The 22,044-nt window shown below is 33.2% G+C and overlaps 6 non-coding genes across 6 annotated transcripts; all 6 read left to right on the top strand.

Moving 5' to 3' along the window:
* Positions 1-3,793: 3,793 nt before the first annotated feature.
* Positions 3,794-3,954, top strand: LOC113687370 (U1 spliceosomal RNA). The gene has a single exon (XR_003447747.1). It is a non-coding gene; the product is annotated as a U1 spliceosomal RNA (small nuclear RNA).
* Positions 3,955-7,099: 3,145 nt separating this feature from the next.
* LOC113687294 (U1 spliceosomal RNA) lies at positions 7,100-7,259 on the top strand. The gene has a single exon (XR_003447735.1). It is a non-coding gene; the product is annotated as a U1 spliceosomal RNA (small nuclear RNA).
* Positions 7,260-8,247: 988 nt separating this feature from the next.
* LOC140021720 (U1 spliceosomal RNA) lies at positions 8,248-8,407 on the top strand. Its single transcript, XR_011825666.1, has one exon. It is a non-coding gene; the product is annotated as a U1 spliceosomal RNA (small nuclear RNA).
* Positions 8,408-9,395: 988 nt separating this feature from the next.
* LOC113687300 (U1 spliceosomal RNA) lies at positions 9,396-9,555 on the top strand. Its single transcript, XR_003447736.1, has one exon. It is a non-coding gene; the product is annotated as a U1 spliceosomal RNA (small nuclear RNA).
* Positions 9,556-14,515: 4,960 nt separating this feature from the next.
* Positions 14,516-14,676, top strand: LOC113687333 (U1 spliceosomal RNA). The gene has a single exon (XR_003447740.1). It is a non-coding gene; the product is annotated as a U1 spliceosomal RNA (small nuclear RNA).
* A 4,401-nt stretch (positions 14,677-19,077) lies between these two features.
* LOC113687282 (U1 spliceosomal RNA) lies at positions 19,078-19,238 on the top strand. The gene has a single exon (XR_003447733.1). It is a non-coding gene; the product is annotated as a U1 spliceosomal RNA (small nuclear RNA).
* The last annotated feature ends 2,806 nt before the right edge of the window (positions 19,239-22,044 follow it).

The following is a 22,044-nucleotide window of genomic DNA, read 5'->3' on the forward strand; positions in this document are numbered from 1 at the left end:
ACTTGAACTACTTCATTGCTGGGTAGATTCCGTATCAGGGTCAGGTAGAGATTGGGCTTATATATGAGGCTCAACTTAAATGTGAGCCAAGTTTTGACTTCATTAAATTTAGCCCCAATTAACGCTCAGTCAAAATAATTTTATGTAATAGAGTATATAATTAATAATCATATTAGTATAGTTTGTAATATATATATATATATATCAAAGTAATAAGATATAATGTGATATTTATATCGGTATGTAGACACAATTACGTGATAATTGTGAGCTAATAGGTCGAAAATCCTAATGTTTTTGTGAGCTGAGTATGTGCCCCACAAGGTAAGTCCGAAGCCCGAAATTTATTACTTTAGCTTTTTTTTTTGGATAAGTTAAGTTTGAACTTGTCAAAACCTAACAAAATCTAACTCAAAAAACCTAGTTGACAACTTTACCGGCATACCACATAAGTCATACCACAACTAACAAATAGGTTTAAGGCAATTCAAAGTGCTTATAAAAAGCTATGTCTGCGCAAAATATACTTATCTGAATGGAGTCAATGGGCGATTATGAAGATGGCTTAGGTTGTGACCACAAATTAGTACTAGTCCATGGTAGGAATTGCAACGGGGCGGGTTTAGGGTGGGGAACCCCTCCCTCGTCCCCCGCTCCTCCGGCCCCGCCCCGCTTCCCCTGCGGGTGCTCCCGCGGAGTTAATGAAAATTTGGCATTTAAATTCATTGTAGTCAAATTTTAGTAAATAATTAGGTACTAAAAATATCAATATATTACCAAATCATTATGCATTGTAATTTCACAATTGAAACTCATAAAAACAATCAAATAAAAATTATTTGAATACAATCTAACATGATAAAATAGATATAACTAAAATAGTCACGATTTCACTTTTGAAATAAATACAATCACTAAGTCATTATTGTATTTTTTTGAGAAAAAATGTGTTATTGCATTAAGTGTAATTAGGAATTTATTATAAATGTATTCATAAATTTAGTATAAGTAATTAATAATTTCTATTAGTAGACATGTATAATTATTAGTATAATTGATAATATCAATTACATTACATATACTAAAATGCATTATATATATTTATAACTCATAATATCACTATTATAAGTTTGCAACTAATTAAATAAAATTATATATATATATATACATACATATATATATTCTAACGGGTGGTGGGGCAGGGGTATACTCTCCCTCTGAGACGGAGTGATTTTTGGCCGTAAGACGCAGAGAGATGGATCTCAAGAAAGCTTTGAACTACTTCCAAGCAAGTAAAGATTAATTGAAAGTACGTACTACCAATGTCAGGGAAAGGAGACTGAGATACAGGCACCCATACCAAGGGTTTTTTTTTTCTTTTTCCCCTAAATAGCTTAGGTCCCCCGCTTCGTTTCTTAACGGGGGGAAAAATTCCCCCCCTCCCCGCCCCATTAGCCCCTGCGGGCACCTACCCCAATTGTCATTCCTAGTCATGGTCTCCTCAAACGGGAGTGCCATAGTCATAATTTTGCTCGCAAGGGCCTGTGTGCACATAACCCTTGCACAATCCTCATGATTTTCAACAGTATCAAGCATGTGTTTTTATGGGAATAACTTATTATTTTGTCATTGAAGGTATAAAGTAGGGATGACAGCGAGTCAAGTACTCTCGAAAATCTTTCTTTTCAAACTCTCCTTGCATATCTAAGTATATTACCAAACCGAGTTTTAATTCCTATTACCAAACCCTCTTACTTGTTGGTTGGATTACCTATCCAATACCCTCTATCCACTAAACTCAATAGTTCTAAAAAGGAAAATTAACCTTTATAAAACTAAAATCAATGCATACATCATGTTAAATTAACAGATTATATTGAGTTTTAAATTTAGGTAAAGCCATCAAACTTGTATGAAAAAAATCCAACATTTAATGAGGGGCAAATCAATATTCTTCTGTTTTTAATCATATTTCATTTGTGTTAGGTTAGAGTTGTATCTAATTGGGTTATAAAATTACGAGATGTGTAATCAAATTGTAAAATTGCAACCTATACATATTCAAAAGATCCCACTTGCACTAATATATACATATATATATATATATATGTATATGAGGTAATAGGGATCTGGTACCGAATTTTTAGGATCCTTTTAACAAACCCTATCAGGTTACTCATTAGTAACTTCTCATCAAGACCAAATCCTAATGGATAATCAATTAGTTGTACAATTAGATTAACCATCGGGTTGAATAATGGCTTGGATTAACCAATGGGTCGAATACCAATGGATGTTCGATTTTAACCAACCCATTGCCATCTCTACATACAGGTAGATATAAATCATATCTTTACAAGAAAAAGCAGGTAACTAATGTAAACTAAAGGACACATGTTGTGATCTTCGAGTAAATTCCTTAAAAAGTTCGTGTAATCTAAAAGACACAGCCTCTAATTTTTTGAATAAATTCCCAAAAAGTGGGACTTTTTAAAAAATATTCTCAACGGGTGGTATTTTTCAGTACTCTTCCTGAAGTGTAAAAAGTGCATTCAGTGAAGCAATATTTCCATAAAATGCACACTTGCATTACGTCTTTTTTTTTTTTAATTTGTCTAGGCATTTATTTGTTAGACACACATCCACTAAGTTCGTTTTTTAAACAACTTATTCGCCAAATATGTTTTTCTGTTTTTTCAAAACTTTTCACTATCTGTGAGCGTCTAGTTGCAATGGTTATCTGGTAATTGATTTGAAGCTTTGTACGCACACAAGCAAGTTTTGTACACATTCATTGCCATTAGGGCTTTGTACATACACAAAGCAATTTTATACAGCACTTACTGAATCGCAACACATACTGATTGGAATTAGTACTTGTAATGAGCGGAGTTGAGTCGGGCTAACTGTTTCGTTTGAGCTTTGTCCAAATTCATATCAAAACCCTGAATATTCAATTCATTATTTGCTAGTCAAATTTTGATAATTATGCGAATTATTGGAAAGTAGAAATCCATTAAGTCCCTATCTATTCCGCAGAAAACAACTTAAAACAGTAAAATGATAGAAGTCGTTGGTTTAGTCTTCATTCCATTATTTGTGGTTGGTAGTTGTAACGTTGTATATTTGTAATCCATAAGTGTAGATCCCTCCAATGTTATTACTTGTGATCATATCAAAAAGAAGAAAGGAAAAAAGGACAATGCTCGAATTTGCCCTTTTTTTAAAAAAAAAAAATTTTTAGTGTGCTGTGTACCCTTTTTCTTGTTTTTAATAAAAAATGCATTTAATATGGATAATACCCAATAAATAAGGAAAGATCAATCATCCTCTCCAGCACACGTAAGAAATTTTTAAATGAGAGGCAAACGACAGAAAAAGCACAAGATAATGACCTAAACAAAAGCCCCAAATAAGAAAAGAAGAAAATAAGTTGTCAAGAGTCTGAACTAAATTGACAATTCAAGAGAAGTTTTTCCCATTCCACACAATTAGTTAATATCGTTTTTCAAAGTTTCTAGTTTATTCGAGAACTTGAAAAAAAAGAAAGAAGCTAAAATTTCACTTATACAGGAGTTTGAAGTTTAGTATATTCCTTTTTCTATCTCAAACATTTTTGGTTATACTTCCTATTCGGATTCTACTTTGTATTCTAAACGTATAACAAATGGACAGAAATGGTGATGACTAATGACGGGTTACTTACTGGCTTCTTTTTTCCCGCATCAGAAGCGTTGAGAGAAAGAGGGGGACACAAAGGCATATAGATACTCAGCTTCGGGCAACTAGAAGCATACTTGCCTGCACGGGGTTGATGGGCGATGAAGAAGGCTCATGGCTTAGGTAGGTGACATCCATTGCACTTTGGAGGGGTGCCTCCCCATGGCCTCCCCAAGTGGGAGAGGCAACGTCGTAATTTGTTGCAGCGGAGGCCTGTGTTCAAGCGGCCCCTGCCCAATCCTCCATGAAACAAATCTTTAGTATATCAGCAGCACATCTAGAATATGTGTCTGGTGGAAACTATTGGTGTATAAGATCAATTGATGCTCTTTTGAATTGTTTCTGAGAGGTAGAGATATATTTTTGGTTAAAGGAAATTGCCAAATAGGGTTGATCCATGTCTCATAACAAAGGAAATTGGCAAATAATTTGTTGATCCATCCTCGTCTTTGTAACTCAACACGAGTAAAAGTCAGTCTGATATTAGGATAACTTATAAAAGTTCAACTTTGTCCCAGTTTGTGTAGGTAGAGAATGGCCGAGTATTTCATGTTTTGTTCAAAGCTTGTTTGAAAATTTTACCACCTAAAATTTTGTTTTGACCTCATATCCTTTAACATACACGCCTATGTTTGAACTCAAGTTTGAGCCGGACTCAAATATGTTGAGCTTTTGCATATTTATTCTGTTACAAAATCAAACCTTTCAATCTATTTATTATAATCAATCTTTGTTTTGATTTGTTAACAGCCCTAATTATGATGCATAACAAGGCACTTCCATGTTTTAATTCTTAATTTGCTAGTCCAATTTAAACCACCAATTACGTCAATAATTGGAAAGTGTCCATTCCTTTGGCCCCTATTTAGTACAGAACAACAAAGTGTTTGTAAAATGATAAAAAAAGTGGTTGATTTTTTCTTTCTTTTCCATTTTATTTTTGGTGGAAAAGTATCTTTTATCTTTGCATCTCTATTTGTTTAAGTTTTCCTAGTGTTAAAAAGCGGTTGATTCTTGGAAGTTCTAGTAGTCCTTGCATGTTTTGATATGTTAACAACTCTAGTTGTGATGCGTAGTAGCACATTTTCATGTTTTAATTTTTAATTTTCTATTCCAATTTGGACCATCAATTACATTAGTAATTGAAAATTAGCCATTCCTTTAGTCCCTATTCTGTACAGAACAATATAGTCATTTGTAAAACGACACTTAAGTTATTGGATTTTTCCAAAGTGGTTGATTTTTTCTTTCCTTTCCATTTTATTTTTGGTGGAATAGTATGTTTCATCTTTTTTTTTTCTCCGAAAGATATTGAAATTTCATTAAAATAAAAGGCACCAGGTTACTACAAAAACTCCCTAAAAATACCAGTGCCTTTCATCTTTGCATCTCTATTTGTTTAACTTTACCTGGTGTTAAAAAAAGGTTGATTCTTGGAGACTAGTAGTCCTTGCATGTGGCTGGTATTTCAGTCCATCAACTTTGACAGAATTAACTTCAAATTTAATTGCACAGAGTTACTTGTGGATTAAAGGTTGGAGAATGACATAAAGTTGATCATGTTCCAAGGAAGGCAAATCCCTATTATTATTGTTTAACCACTGAAGTTCCGAGAGACACTTTTTCTTCTTGATTTTTCTTTAATTTTTTCATTCTAGTAGAAAATTTTGTTGTGAACCAAAACTTAAGAAAAACTTTCCCTAAATCCGCAAAGTACACATTACTGAATTTGTTGCAAATTACTTTTTCAAAATATCATTATAGCTCTTGATTTTTGAGAACAAGGAAACCAAGTCAAGAAGTATCTATTTAATTTGTAATAGTTTTGTTTTGAGATCAACTGTTTTTAGTAGTTTTCTTATTTTAGGAATTGGTATATTGGTTACTATTTAATGCGTAGTTTAATTTATTTACTAAGGTGCGTTTGATAAAATTGAAATCTGAAATTTGAACTCTAATACTTGAAATCTAAATCAATTAATTTATTGAATTGTAAATACTAAAATTCTAACATTTGAGCACATTTTGCATTAAATGATAAATGAATAGTTTATCACTTAATTTTTGGAGTAAGTTTTACTTACATAGCTCAGATCCACTTAATTAATTAAGATTTGTTCTATTTTTTACTATCAAATACGTCTAAACATGTTAAGATCTGAATTAATTAAGTTATCAAATAAAATCTGAGTCTAGTAGGCTACATATACAACACTTCTTGGTAGTGCTGGAACCAGAAAAAATTCTTAGTGGGGGCAAAAGCAACAGTCAAATTTTTTATCTATTGTTTTTCCAGTTTTTTAAGCAAAAAAAAAAAAAAATTCACCAACAAGTACAAATGATGCATATATTCCATGAAAAACATAAAAAGACAAATGCAAAATTATTAATGTAATAATAATTTTATTTCAAAAACAAACTAAACTATTTACAATTGCTCACTGCGAGTTTTTATATTTTGATAACTAACTTAGTTGTAGAAGTAAGAATGGCTCTCGGTTGTGGAGGAAAAATGGGGGACCAGTGGAGGGAAGGGAAATTGGGGAGTGAGACCCAAAGAAAGTGAATGATATGATTGGTATTTGCTAGTTGAAATAAAAAGACTTTTTTTATCTTATTTTAAATGAAATTTGTGCCCCACGTATCTTTTTAGAATTTTAGTTTATGAACTAATTTAAAAAATTACGTAATTCTTTCACATCTTTTCTAAGAAAACTCTGGAGGCACACTTAAAATTACATCAAAATTGTATAAGTATTATAGGAATTTGAGGGAGGTAGTGGGAGCCCGTGCCCCCACGTTAAATATGCCCCTGCTTCTTGGAATATTTTTCTTAGAGAGTCTAATAGGGTCTTCGATTTTATATTATTTTAGATGTTTACATTATTACGAATTGTTTAATCTCTCTCCAAAGATAACTTTGGTTGATTGTTTCCTCTCAATTCTACGAACCTATTACAACACAAAAAATTTAATTTCTACAATGTCCAAGCAAATTCATCCAACTCAGCTAGCAATAATAATCGCATTATCGGGGCAACTACAAAAAGAACTTCTGGCGACAAAAAATAGAAATACCATATTTACTTATTAAAAAATGGCTACAAAACTAAAAAAGATAAAAAAAAAATCCACCATATCAAATTGCAATATTATTTATTTATTCATTTGCTTATTTTATTGCAGGTTGGAGTCCTTTTACTATAGAAGAAGATCTCGCAATTTGAATGGGAAACACCCCATAAAACTGAATCCCAGTAGGCAAAGACAACAGAGCTATAATCAAACATGCTCGTTCCCAAGTTCCCACATCGAAGAAACAAAGAGGCAAGGCGGCTGGAGGTCTCTTATAAAATGCTATGGTTTGACGACGTAAAACATACTTACCTGGACGGGGCGATGGGCGATCAAAAAGGCTCATGGCTTAGGTTGGCGGCCTCCATTGCACTTGGGAGGGGTGCCTGCCTATGGTCTCCCCAAGTGGGAGAGCCAACGTCATAATTTGTGGCAGTGGGGGCCTGCGTTCGCGCGGCCCCTACCCATCTCTAGTTGTTAAATCTTCTCTGCGTTCGTGCCTGCCTATGGTCTTATTTTTCTTTTGTTTTTGTTGTAGAATGCCATGAAAGACCGTATGTCTGCAAAAAGGTATGATATTGATGGTCAAGTTGGATCTGCATTCGCCTCCTCTTCCTCAGTTTTGTTTTGTGCGACTCTCCACTTTTCTGTTAGCTTTCTTCCTTATTCACTCAACACCATACGTGGGGCACAATTTGTTTAATTGTGCCCCACGTATCTTTTTAGAATTTTAGTTTATGAACTAATTTAAAAAATTACGTAATTCTTTCACATCTTTTCTAAGAAAACTCTGGAGGCACACTTAAAATTACATCAAAATTGTATAAGTATTATAGGAATTTGAGGGAGGTAGTGGGAGCCCGTGCCCCCACGTTAAATATGCCCCTGCTTCTTGGAATATTTTTCTTAGAGAGTCTAATAGGGTCTTCGATTTTATATTATTTTAGATGTTTACATTATTACGAATTGTTTAATCTCTCTCCAAAGATAACTTTGGTTGATTGTTTCCTCTCAATTCTACGAACCTATTACAACACAAAAAATTTAATTTCTACAATGTCCAAGCAAATTCATCCAACTCAGCTAGCAATAATAATCGCATTATCAGGGCAACTACAAAAAGAACTTCTGGCGACAAAAAATAGAAATACCATATTTACTTATTAAAAAATGGCTACAAAACTAAAAAAGATAAAAAAAAAATCCACCATATCAAATTGCAATATTATTTATTTATTCATTTGCTTATTTTATTGCAGGTTGGAGTCCTTTTACTATAGAAGAAGATCTCGCAATTTGAATGGGAAACACCCCATAAAACTGAATCCCAGTAGGCAAAGACAACAGAGCTATAATCAAACATGCTCGTTCCCAAGTTCCCACATCGAAGAAACAAAGAGGCAAGGCGGCTGGAGGTCTCTTATAAAATGCTATGGTTTGACGACGTAAAACATACTTACCTGGACGGGGCGATGGGCGATCAAAAAGGCTCATGGCTTAGGTTGGCGGCCTCCATTGCACTTGGGAGGGGTGCCTGCCTATGGTCTCCCCAAGTGGGAGAGCCAACGTCATAATTTGTGGCAGTGGGGGCCTGCGTTCGCGCGGCCCCTACCCATCTCTAGTTGTTAAATCTTCTCTGCGTTCGTGCCTGCCTATGGTCTTATTTTTCTTTTGTTTTTGTTGTAGAATGCCATGAAAGACCGTATGTCTGCAAAAAGGTATGATATTGATGGTCAAGTTGGATCTGCATTCGCCTCCTCTTCCTCAGTTTTGTTTTGTGCGACTCTCCACTTTTCTGTTAGCTTTCTTCCTTATTCACTCAACACCATACGTGGGGCACAATTTGTTTAATTGTGCCCCACGTATCTTTTTAGAATTTTAGTTTATGAACTAATTTAAAAAATTACGTAATTCTTTCACATCTTTTCTAAGAAAACTCTGGAGGCACACTTAAAATTACATCAAAATTGTATAAGTATTATAGGAATTTGAGGGAGGTAGTGGGAGCCCGTGCCCCCACGTTAAATATGCCCCTGCTTCTTGGAATATTTTTCTTAGAGAGTCTAATAGGGTCTTCGATTTTATATTATTTTAGATGTTTACATTATTACGAATTGTTTAATCTCTCTCCAAAGATAACTTTGGTTGATTGTTTCCTCTCAATTCTACGAACCTATTACAACACAAAAAATTTAATTTCTACAATGTCCAAGCAAATTCATCCAACTCAGCTAGCAATAATAATCGCATTATCAGGGCAACTACAAAAAGAACTTCTGGCGACAAAAAATAGAAATACCATATTTACTTATTAAAAAATGGCTACAAAACTAAAAAAGATAAAAAAAAAATCCACCATATCAAATTGCAATATTATTTATTTATTCATTTGCTTATTTTATTGCAGGTTGGAGTCCTTTTACTATAGAAGAAGATCTCGCAATTTGAATGGGAAACACCCCATAAAACTGAATCCCAGTAGGCAAAGACAACAGAGCTATAATCAAACATGCTCGTTCCCAAGTTCCCACATCGAAGAAACAAAGAGGCAAGGCGGCTGGAGGTCTCTTATAAAATGCTATGGTTTGACGACGTAAAACATACTTACCTGGACGGGGCGATGGGCGATCAAAAAGGCTCATGGCTTAGGTTGGCGGCCTCCATTGCACTTGGGAGGGGTGCCTGCCTATGGTCTCCCCAAGTGGGAGAGCCAACGTCATAATTTGTGGCAGTGGGGGCCTGCGTTCGCGCGGCCCCTACCCATCTCTAGTTGTTAAATCTTCTCTGCGTTCGTGCCTGCCTATGGTCTTATTTTTCTTTTGTTTTTGTTGTAGAATGCCATGAAAGACCGTATGTCTGCAAAAAGGTATGATATTGATGGTCAAGTTGGATCTGCATTCGCCTCCTCTTCCTCAGTTTTGTTTTGTGCGACTCTCCACTTTTCTGTTAGCTTTCTTCCTTATTCACTCAACACCATACCCCAGCTCTCTCCACCCACTTTTCTGTCAATTGCTACCTTCAACTAGAGCTGTTAATCGAATCGAGTCGAGTATTTGGCTGCCGAGCTCGATTCGAGTTTAATTCGAGCCGAGCTCGACTCGAGTTCGTTAGGAAAACGAGCTTTAAAATGTGTTCGAACTCGACTCGTTAAATGTACATGTAGCTCGAACTCGAGCTCGTGCAAATTAACCTTAATAAAAATCTATAATTTTTAATTTTTATAATTTTGATTTTTAAAATAACAAATATGCCATTCATTAACGAGCTCTAACGAGCTACTCGAGTATCAAACGAGCCGAGCACTCGGCTCGTTAGCTAAACGAGCATGTTTCGAGCTCGAACTCGACTCGTTAACCAAAATTAACGAGCCGAGCTCGAGCCTTAACGAGTCGAGTTCTAACGAGCTTTCGAGCTACTCAATTGACTTATCAGCTCTACCTTCAGCAGGACGCATCCTCTCTTCCCTTAGTTTTGTTTTGTACGGCTGATTCAAATTTTCAACTTGATTTTCAAAATTGAAACTCTTCCGTTTGGTCCATCATGTTCCCGTTTTGGCTAAACAATTTTTTTTATTGGAACGACGCCGTTTTTGGGGCCTGTTGAAGGTTTCCTGACGTGGAATATTCCTCGCCTCACAATTCAGTCTTGTGAGAAGACCGTTCAAGAGCGGTCGGTCTGATGACCGCTCCTACCCCTAATGCATGTTTTATAGGCATGGAAGTTATATTCACGTGCATCACAATAATGTACAGCTGAAGATGGGAAAAAAAAAAGAAAGAGGAAAATAGATTTCTTTATTATGGTGAAATAGGAAATTTGGCAACAAAATGATGGAAAATAATAACTAGGAAATAGTGTTACGTAAGTAGTCTAAAAGTGATTAAGGGGACAGATACCTAACTCGATTTGGGACATAGAAACTAGTGTATATATATTATGGTTTAACGGTTAGGACAGATAAACTAGAGATCCTCGATTTAAATTTCTATATTCCTGTTCTCGTTTCTTAAATCTCTTATAAAAAATTTTAAAAAAAAGATTATATGACCTGATTTTAGGCGAAAATTTTAACTACTATAAGAACCGAGGCAATATGTGCAGTGCCATATTTGTCAATTCATTTATTGAGCTTTTTGGAAACTTATTTTATCAATTTATCATCATTATTATTGTGATTATTATTATTGTTACTATTATTAATTATTATGATTGTCATTATTACTATTGTCATCGTGGTCATCGTCGTCATGGTCATTATCATCATCATGATGTTATATTTAGTGAAAATTCTTTTGTCTCTTTTTGCGTACTATTCTCTCAATAGTATCCCTCAATGATGATATTGGTTTAAATTTACCATTTTTAAACTTATTAGTATCCAGCGGTGAAGAGTACTTATTGCACCATCTAATGGTGGATTTAGCTTGAAGGCACAAAATCCAAAAAGGAAATTAGAATCTCCCTAAAATTAGTAGGTTTTAAGGTCCTTTGAAAGTCACTTACCAATAACTATGATATAGTGCTGTGAATAGACAGGCACGTGGGATTGTAAATGGGGGAGATCAATATGAAATATTTTGGCTGAGCTTATGTGTCTAATGGGCTGGGAAGAGATTGGGCTTCTATATGAGGCCCAATTTAAATGTTAGCCAAGTTTTGACTTCATTAAATTTAGCCCCAATTAATGCTCATTCCAAATAATTATATATAATAAAGTATATAATTAAGAATCATATAAGTATAGTTTGTAATATATATATGTGTCAAAGTAATAAGATATAATGTGATAATTGTATCACATTATATAATGTGATATTTTTATCGGTGTGTAGACAAAATTATGTGATAATTGTGAGCTAATAGGTCGAAAACCCTAATACTTTTGTGAGTTGAGTATGTGCCCAAAAGGTCAGTCCAAAGCTTGAAATCTATTACTTTAGCCTATTTTTTTGGATGAGTTAAGTTTGAACTTATCAAAATCTAACAAAATCTAACTCAGAAAACCCAATTGACAACTCTACCGGCATATCTCATAAGTCATACCACAACTAACAAACAGGTTTAAGGCCGTTCAAAGTGCTTATAAAAAGCTCTGTATGGGCAAAATAAACGTATCTGAATGGAGTCAATGGGCAATATGAGGATGGCTTAGGTTGGTGACCTCAAAGCAGCGCCAGTCCATGGTCTCCTCAAGCGGGAGTGGCAGTCATAATTTTGCTCACAAGGGCTTGTGTGCACATAGCCCTTATACAATCCTCACAATTTTCAACAGTATCAAACATGTGTTTTTATGGGAATAATTTATTATTTTGTCATTGAAGGTATACAGTAGGGATGACAGTGGGTCAAGTACTCTCGAAAATCTTTCTTTCCAAACCCTAACCTACACATCTAAGTATATTATCAAACCGAGTTTTAATTCCTATTACCAAACCCTCTCACTTGTTGGTTGGATTAACCTTCTAGTACCCTCTGCCCACTAAATTCAATAGTTTGAAAAATGAAAATTAACCTTTATAAAACTAAAACCAATGCATGCAGCATGTTAAATTAACAAATTAAATTGAGTTTTAAATTTAGGTAAAGCCATCAAACTTGAATGAAAAAAATCAAACATTTAATTAAGGGTTAAATTAATATTCTTCTGTTTTTAATCATAATTGTCTTCATTTGTGTTAGGTTAGAGTTGTATCTAATTGGGTTATAAAATTACGAAACTTGTTATCGGATTATAAAATTGCAACATTTATATACAAATTTCAAGTTCGAGATATCCCACTTACACTAATATATATATATATATATATATATATATATATATATATATATATATATATATACATATGAGGGAATAGAGATTTGGTATAGGATTTTTTGGATCCTTTTAACAAACCCTATCGGGTTATCCGTTGGTAACTTCTCATCAAGATCAAATCCTAATGGATAATCAGTTAGTTGTACAATCAGATTAACCATTGGGTCGAATAACGACTTGGATTAACCACTAGGTCGAATACCCATGGGTGTTGGATTTTACTCGACCCATTTCCATCTCTATATACACTTAATCACAAATCATATCTTTACAAGAAAAAGCAGTAACTAATGTAAACTAAAGGACACATGTTGTGATCTTCGAGTAAATTCCTAAAATAGTTTGTGTAATCTAAAAGACACAACCTCCAATTTTTTGAATAAATTCCCAAAAAGTGGGACTTTTTTATAAATATTCTCAAAGGATGGTAATTTTCAGTACTCTTCCTGAAGTGTAAAAAGTGCATTTAGTGAAGCAATATTTCCATAAAAAACACACTTACATTACACGTTTTTTTTTTTTTAATTTGTCTAGGCATTTATTTCTTAAACAAACATCCACTAAATTCGCTTTTTAAACAACTCATTCGCCAAATACGTTTTTTCAAAACCTTCACTGTCTCCGAGCGTCTAGTTGCAACGGTTATCTGGTAATTGTTTTGAAGCTTTGTACGCACACAAGCAAGGTTTATACACATTCATTGAACCTCTGTACACATTCATTGCCATTAGGGCTTTGTACATACACAAGCAATTTTATACAACACTTACTGAATCGCAGCACATACTGATTGCAATTAGTGCTTGTAATGAGCGGAGGTGAGTCGGGCTAATTGTTTCATTTGAGCTTTTTCCAAATTTATATCAAAACCCTGAATATTCAATTCATTATTTGCTTGTCCAATTTGCATAATTATGCGATTTATTGGAAACTAGAAATCCATTAAGTCCCTATCTATTCCCGCTTGGCAAGCGAGTTTTTTAGGTGTTTGTCTAAAACTTTACTGTAACTTATTATAGAAGTTTTTAAAAAAAATTTTGAAGTGTGTAAATTTTTGAATATTTTGAAGTGTATAATTTAAAAACTTTAAGAAATTTTTTGAGGTTATTGTAGCTAAAGTTTTTAAAAAACTTGTAGCAGACAAACTTGGCAAAAAACTCAATTGCCAAACAGGGCCAACAACTCAAAATAGTAAAATGATAGAAGTCATTGGTTTAGTCTTCATTCGATTATTTGTGGTCAGTAGTTGTAACATTGTATGTTTGTAATCCATAAGTATAGATCCCTCCAATGTTATTACTTGTGATCATATAAAAAAGAAGAAAGGGAAAAAGGACGATGCTCGAGTTTGCCTTTTTTTATTATTTTTTTAGTGTGTTGTGTACCCTTTTTCTTGTTTTTAGTAAAAGATGCATTTATAAATAAGGAAAGATCAATCATCCTCTCCAGCACATGTAAGACATTTTGAAATGAGAGGCAAACGACAGAAAAAGCACAAGAAAATGACCTAAACAAAAGCCCCTAATAAGAAAGGAAGAAAAAAAAATTGTCAAGAGTCTGAACTAAATTCACAATTCAAGAGAAGTTTTTCCCATTCCACATAATTAGTTAATATCATTTTTCAAAGTTTCTAGTATATTCGAGAACTAAACAAACGAAGCTAAAATTCCACTTATACAGGAGTTTGAAGTTAAGTATATTCCTTTTGTCTATCTCTAACATTTTTGGTTATACTTCCTATTTGGATTCTACTTTCTATTCTAAACGTATAACAAATGGACAGAAATGGTGATGACTAATGACGGGTGACTGACTGGCTTCTTTTGTCCTGCATCAGAAGCTAGCGTTAAGAGAAAGAGGGACACACAAAGGCATATTGATACTCAGCTTCTGGCAACTAGAAACATAATTACCTGCACGGTGTTGATGGGCGATCAAGAAGGCTCATGGGTTAGGTAGGTAACATCCATTGCACTTTGGAGGGGTGCCTCCCTATGGCCTCCCCAAGTGGGAGAGCCAACGTTGTAATTTGCTGCAGCGGAGGCCTACGTTCACGCAGCCCTGCTCAATCCTCTATGGAACAAAGCTTTAGTATATCAGCAGCACATGTAGAATTGTTTCTGATGGTAAATATTTGTGTATAAGATCAATTTATGCTGTTTTGAATTGTTTCTGAGAGGTAGAGATATATTTTTGGTTAAAGGAAATTGCCAAATAGGGTTGATCCATGTCTCACCACAAAGGAAATTGGCAGATAATTTGTTGATCCATCCATGTCTTTATAACTCAACACGAGCAAAAGTCAGTCAGATATTAGGATATATTATAAAAGTTCAACTTTGTCCCAGTTTGTGTAGGTAGAAAATGGCCGAGTATTTCATGTTTTGTTCAAAGCTTGTTTGAGCTTGTTTAAAAATTTTGCGACCTAAAATTTTTATTGACCCCATATCCTTTAACGTACACGCCTATGTTTGAACTCAAGTTTGAGCCGGACTCAAATATGTTAAGCTTTCTTATATTTATTCTGTTACAAAAATCAAACTTTTCAATCTATTTATTATAAGGGATAATTTCAGAAACCTCTCCTGAGGTTTCTAACAATTTCACTCACCTCTCGTCAGATTTGAATAATTACACTAACCTCCCTTCATGTAGTAAATTGACTATAATATCTTTCACTTATAAATAATTTCTACAAAAAAAATCCCTACAACTATAACTAGTCTTTCATTCTAAAGCAACGGTTATCACATAAAATAAACTTTTATTCTCTCTCTCTGACTTTCTTTCCTACCTTCGTTCTTCTACACCTCATAATCCACTATTTTTCAGTAAATTGCCATCTACATAACCATTTAATACATCTCAAATCCTCATTATTATGGAAATAGATCCTCTCTCCCTTTTTTTGTTTCCCTTTTTTTGTAAGTATTATTGAATTGAAATTGTCAAATGACAAGTTACCAAATCAAATTTGTTGTCAAACTAAATGAAGGTGAAAAGGATAGCAGTGATACAGACAAGAAAATAAAAATAATAGCTAAAAAGAGAACATGGATTGAGGAAGGTTACGTTATTATGCCAATTGTGTAAAAAAGAATTTTGGGATATAAAAACTGCAATTAGATTTGCCTAAAGACATGGGATATGGTCTCTAGTGTTACTTTTGGTTGCTCCGTATTAGTATTCTTGGTGGGTTGGATTATTTTATAATCAACATGGTTGCACCCATTTAAATTGAATTTGGATAGTGACATTGGTCAATTCAAACACTGAATTTAGGCAAAAAAAAATGAGACTAAAGATTATGTTGAATGCAAACTTTAATTGTCATAGTTGATTTGCATGGAAAGTTTTGAAAAGGGGGGGAGGGGAGGGAAGGGAATTAGTAGGTTGTCAAAATTGTGAGAATATGGGGATTAAGTTGAAGTGGTTTATTGAGTTTATTAGACTGGTGGTTAGGTCATTTACAATAGTTGCAACATGTAAGAAATTTATTAGTGAGTTTTTTTCTCCTTCTAAGTAACAAAGGGGTATTTTAGGATTTTTTAGGACAAATTTAGCATACTGGGTCTATATTGTTACTGAAATGCTAATCATAGGGGAGGTAAGTGTAATTTTTTAAAATAGAGGGGAGCTTCCTGAAATAGTTAGAAACCTCAAGGGAGGTTTCTGAAATTATCCCTTATTATAATCAAACTTTGTTTTGATTTGTTAACAGCCCTAATTGTGATGCATAATAAGACACTTCCATGATTTAATTCTTAATTTGCTAGTCCAATTTAGACCACCAATTACGTCAATAATTTGAAAGTAACCATTCCTTTGGTCCCTATTACATACAAAACAACATAGTGTTTGTAAAACGATAAAAAAGTGGCTGATTTTTTTCTTTCTTTTCCATTTTATTTTTGGTGGAAAAGTATCTTTTATCTTTGCGTCTCTGTTTGTTTAATTTTTCCTAGTGTTAAAAAGCGGTTGATTCTTGGAAGGTCTAGTAGTCCTTGCATGTGACCGATACTTCAGTCAATCAACTTAAGAGAATAAACTTCAGATTTAATTGCACAAAGTTACTCGTGGGTTAGAGGTTGGAGAATAGTAGAAAGTTGATCATGTTCCTAGGAAGGCAAATCTCTATTAAAATTGTTTAATCAATGAAGTTGTGATAGATTTTTTTCTTAGAAAGTTGATCATGTTGCTGAATTTTTACTACTTAAGTAAATATGAATATACAGTTCTAGATTTATGATTATTATAAAAATTTAAATTATTTAAAAGAATATTTGTAAAAAAATAATAGCTACCAAGTTCTTGATATGGGGTACATGATTTGATGTATAGCTAGTATCATATTATAGTAAAAGTCTGTAAACAAATTTTTAAAAATTAATAAATAATTGAATATTTAGAATACATTAATAATTTTTTAAAATTAATATAGGTGAACATGTAGGATTGTTGTTAATTTTGTATTTTAAATTATTTATATTTGTATAAATTCGTAATAAATAAAAAAAGACCATACTAAGGCACAAGAAAAATTCTAGTCTCTATTAAAATTGTTTAATCAATGAAGTTCCGAGAGATTTTTTCTACCTGATTTTTAAGAATTTTTTTCCCTTTTAGTAGATAATTTTGTTGCGGATTAAAGCTTAAGAAAAACGTGCCTTAAATCCACAAAGTGCACATTGATGAATTTGTTGCAAATTACTTCTTCAAATTATCATTATAGTCATCATTTTTTGTTAGAACAAGGAAACCAAGCCTAGGTTATCTATTTAATTTGAAATAGTTTTGTTGGGATCAAATGTGATAAGTGCATATTTTGAGTGATTTAAATGTGTTTTATTATCTAGTTTTGGTATGTTTTATTCACTTTTATAGCTAATGAATTTATGTTTCTAGTGAAGTTAGCATTTTATGGTTTAAGTGTCAAAAATTGCATTTCTATGGATTAAAATATTGAAACTTCATATTTTTGTAGGTTTAATGATTCAATCATCAAATGGTGTGAATTGAAAATATAATTAGATGATTTTTGATGATTTGAAGTGATTTAAAGAAAATATGAAGTGCCAAATACTCAAAAGAGGAAATGCAATCAAGAATAAAAGAGGAAAAGTTTGATAGTTTTGACACTTGTTGGTATTTTGGCTATATCTTGAGCTACAAGCATTGGATTGAGATGATTCTTGAGTCCTTTTGAAACTAACATATAGCTCTACATTTATTATGAGACATCAAAATCCATTTCATGAGTTTTCCTTGTCAAAAAGTTGAAACACAGTCGGTCATTTCTGTTATTGAAAGCTGAAATAGGGGATTGACCAGTCGAGGGTATTTTGATCATTTCTCAATCCATAGAGCTCCAAATTGGATGATTCTTGAAGTATTAGAAAGATAACTCAAAGATCTACAACTTTCATGTTTTGAAAAAGAGTCAATTCAGCCACCATCATAAAGAAAACATCAGTTAAATTGGTAATAAAGTCACAGAAGTGAAAACGTAATTCCATTTGAAAGATAATAACATTCAATTAACCGGTAATTTCATTTGAAAGAGTAGTTAGGAATTCTATACCTCAAGGAGTTTTTTATTGTTATTTTTATCACTTTTATTTCTTGTTTATAGTGTAGATTTAATTTCTTGCACTTGTGATAGTTTAAATAATAAAGGAGTTTGAAAACTATTGGTAATTGACATCCTTCCTTGTAAGTTCGACCCTTAAAACTCTATACTTAATCTTGACTTGTATACTTGTAGAAATCACGTATGGAGTATTTAGGATTTTATAAATGTAAAACTTGATTGTGGAATGAGACGCTCGTCAAAATGCTTAATATTTTTCTTATTTTAGGAAATGTATATTAATTACTACTTAGTGCATAGTTTAATTTATTCACAATTCTAGTAGGCTACATATAAAACGCTTGTTAGAATATTTTTCTTAGAGAATCTAATAGAGCCTTAGGTTTTATATTGTTTGAAATATTTACATTATTGTGACTTGTTTAATCTCTCTGCCAAAGATAACTTCTCTCAATTCTACGATCCCATCAGAACTCCAAAAATTTAGTTTGACAATGTCCAAGCAAATTCATCCAACTCAACTAGCAATAATAATCGCATTATCAGGGCAATTACAAAAAGGACCACTCGCAACAAAAAAATAGGAATATTGTATTTTATTTCATTAAAAAATGGCTAAAAAATAGCCAAAAAAAAAATAAAAATGGTCCACCATATACAATTGCAATACTATTTATTTATTCATTTGTTTCAGGTTGGAGTCTTTTCTACTATAGATGAGAATGTCGCAAGTTGAATAGGAAATACCATAAACTGAATCCGAATCGGTAAAGGCAATAGAGCTATAATGAAACATGCTTGTTTCCCACATCGAAGAAACTAAGAGGTAAGGCGGCTGAGTACTCTTATAATATGCTATGCTTTGACAACGTAAAACATACTTACCTGGACGGGGTCGATAGGCGATCAAGAAGGCTCATGGCTTAGGTTGGTGACCTCCATTGCACTTGGGAGGGGTGGCTGCCTATGGTCTCCCCAAGTGGGAGAGCCAACGTCATAATTTGTGGCAGCGGGGGCCTGCGTTCGCGCGGCCTCTGCCCATCTCTACTTCCCAAATCTTTTCTGGTTTTGGTCTTTTTCCTCTTTGGTTCCATAGCCATAAAAATCTGAAACTATTCTTTATATTGTAGAATGCCATTAAAGACCGTAAAAGATGTAATATAGTTCCTAAATCTTCTCTGGCTTTGGTCTTAGTCCTCTTTGGTTCCGCAGCCATGCATGAAAGTCTGAAACTATATTTTTTCTTGTAGAATGCCATGAAAGACCGTATATCTGCATAAAGGTTTAATATTGATGGTCAAGTTTGATCTGCATTATGTTTATAGGCATGGAAATCATATTCACGTGCATCACAGTAATGTTCAGCTGAAGATGAAAAAAAAAGAGGAAAATAGCTTTCTTTGTTATGGTGAAATGGGAAATTTGGCAACAAAATGATGGAAAATAATAACTAGGAAGCTGTCGCATCCCATTTTTTAAAATAAAAGAAAAAAAAATTTGGTATCTACAAAAATAATATTAAGTAATTAGTCTAAAAGTGATTAAAAGGACAGACCAAACTCGGTTTGGGACAACACTATAAATTCTTTACTACGTCATACTTTGATTCAATTGTAGACGGATTACACAAAATTGACTTATAATCCCTTATAAAACATTAAGTTTCACGCTGCGGATTGGAATTTACTCCTCTAAAAACAAGTGTGTTATATATATATATATATATATATTATGGTTTAACTGTTAAGGAGTTAATTGCATTATAGGACCGATAAATTAGACGTCTTGGAATTCAATTTTCTTGTTCCCATTCCCATTTCTTAAATCTCACTATTTTTGTACTAAAAAGATTGCTAAAAAATTAGATTATATGACCCGATCTTAGGCAAAAAATTTAACTACTATAAAAACTGAGGCAATTTGTGTAGGGCCATATTTCTCAACTCATTTGTTGAGCTTCTTGGAAGCTTACTTTATCAATTTATTATCACTATTGTTGTGATCATCATCATCATTATTATTATTGTTATTGTTATGTTGATTATTATTGTTACTATTATTATTATTATTATTATTATCATCATCATCATCATCATCATCATCATCATCATTATGTTGTATTCAGAGAAAAATTCTTTGGTTAGATACCATCCCTCAATGATGATATTGGTTTAGATTTACCATTTTTAAACTTGTTGGTGTCTAATAGTCAAGAATACTTATTGCACCATCTAACGGTGGATTTAGCTTGAAGATACGATATCCAAAATGGATTTTAGAATCTCCCTATAATTAGTAGGTTTTGAGGTCCTTGAAGAGTCGATTACCATTAACTAGTCATATAGTGCTATGAATAGATGGACATGTAGAATTGTAAACGGGGCAGGCTGGCTCGAGATCAGTTTTAAAAATTTTGGTTGACCTTATATGTTTAATGGGCTAGGTAGAGATTGGGCATATATATGAGGCCCCATTTAAATATGAGTTTGGATTTCATTAAATTTAGCCCCAATGAATGCTCAGTCTGAATAATTATATATAATAAAGTATATAATTAATAATCATGTTATTATAGTTTGTAATTTATATATATCAAAGTAATAAGATATAATGTGATAATATTATGCAATGTGATATCTATATTTATGTGTAGATAAAATTATTGGAATAATAGTGAGCTTCAACCAAGGTTGAAGTAGGTCTGAAACCCTAATGCTTTTGTGAGCTGAATATGCGCCTCACAAGATAAGTCTAAAGCCAAAAATCTATTACTTTAGCCGTTGTTTTTGAATGAATTAAGTTTGAACTTGTCAAAATCTAACTCAAAAAGCCCAATTGACAATTGTATTGGCATATCTCATAAGTCATATCATATCTAACAAACAAGTTCAAGATGGTTCCAAGTAGACATGGTCACGGTTCCATTTTGAACCGGAAACTAGATCGAACCAAACTGCATTGGAACTGACAAAAATCGGAACCAGAACTGTAGTGGAATCTTAGGTAAAGGTTCTGCTTCTGGTTCTCTAAAAATAGAACCAGAATCGAAACCTCGAGTTTCAATCCTGGTTAGAATCGTTAAAAAAAAAAAGAGATAAGAGACAAAGTTCGACTTGGACCGTTGGATGGACACTTGGACTTCGAGACATGAAGTAGCAGTTGCTAGCTTGCAGCTACTTGATGCCGACTTTATCCGTTTCAGATAAAGCCGTTGCTTTAACAAAGACTTTTTTAATATAGCTGTTGCAAGCTATTTTTTTCAAGTTTTTTTTGTCTATAAATAGTTCTCCAAATTGCATTTTCTCTCACACCAAAATTTTATCTTCTCTCTTCCATATCTAATACTCTCAATCTTTTGATCTACTTTCTAATTTCTCCACTTTTGCTCTTATTTGCTCGCTTTCAATTTGTCTATATTATGCTAGTTTTTTAATTCATTAATGTCTATAATTATATGTACTGGACTATTACTTGCAAGCTTTTTCATTTTTACTTATTTGCTATCAAATGGCAAGTTTTGTTAGTGGTAGCTCATCTTCAAACAAGGGCAAAAATATTTGTTGCAATGTTAGCCCAAATGAAGTATTCACATTGATGATGTTGATATTTCAACTCAAGAAAGTTAACACATGGAGACCATTTTCAAAGAGCAAACAATTGAAACTGGTGGAGAAAGTGGTAGAGCTCTTAAGTCTCAGATCTTCACGAAGCACTTCGTCAAAGTTGATGAAACTAAAGCAAAATACAATTATTATAAAAAAAATGTTACCAATACAAAATGGGAGATGGCTATGGAAAGTATCACAAGCATATGAAAGGTGTCATCCTCAAGAATATGGCATTG

The sequence above is a fragment of the Coffea arabica genome, chromosome 1e (genome assembly GCF_036785885.1).
Source record: "Coffea arabica cultivar ET-39 chromosome 1e, Coffea Arabica ET-39 HiFi, whole genome shotgun sequence".
NCBI lineage: Eukaryota > Viridiplantae > Streptophyta > Magnoliopsida > Gentianales > Rubiaceae > Coffea > Coffea arabica.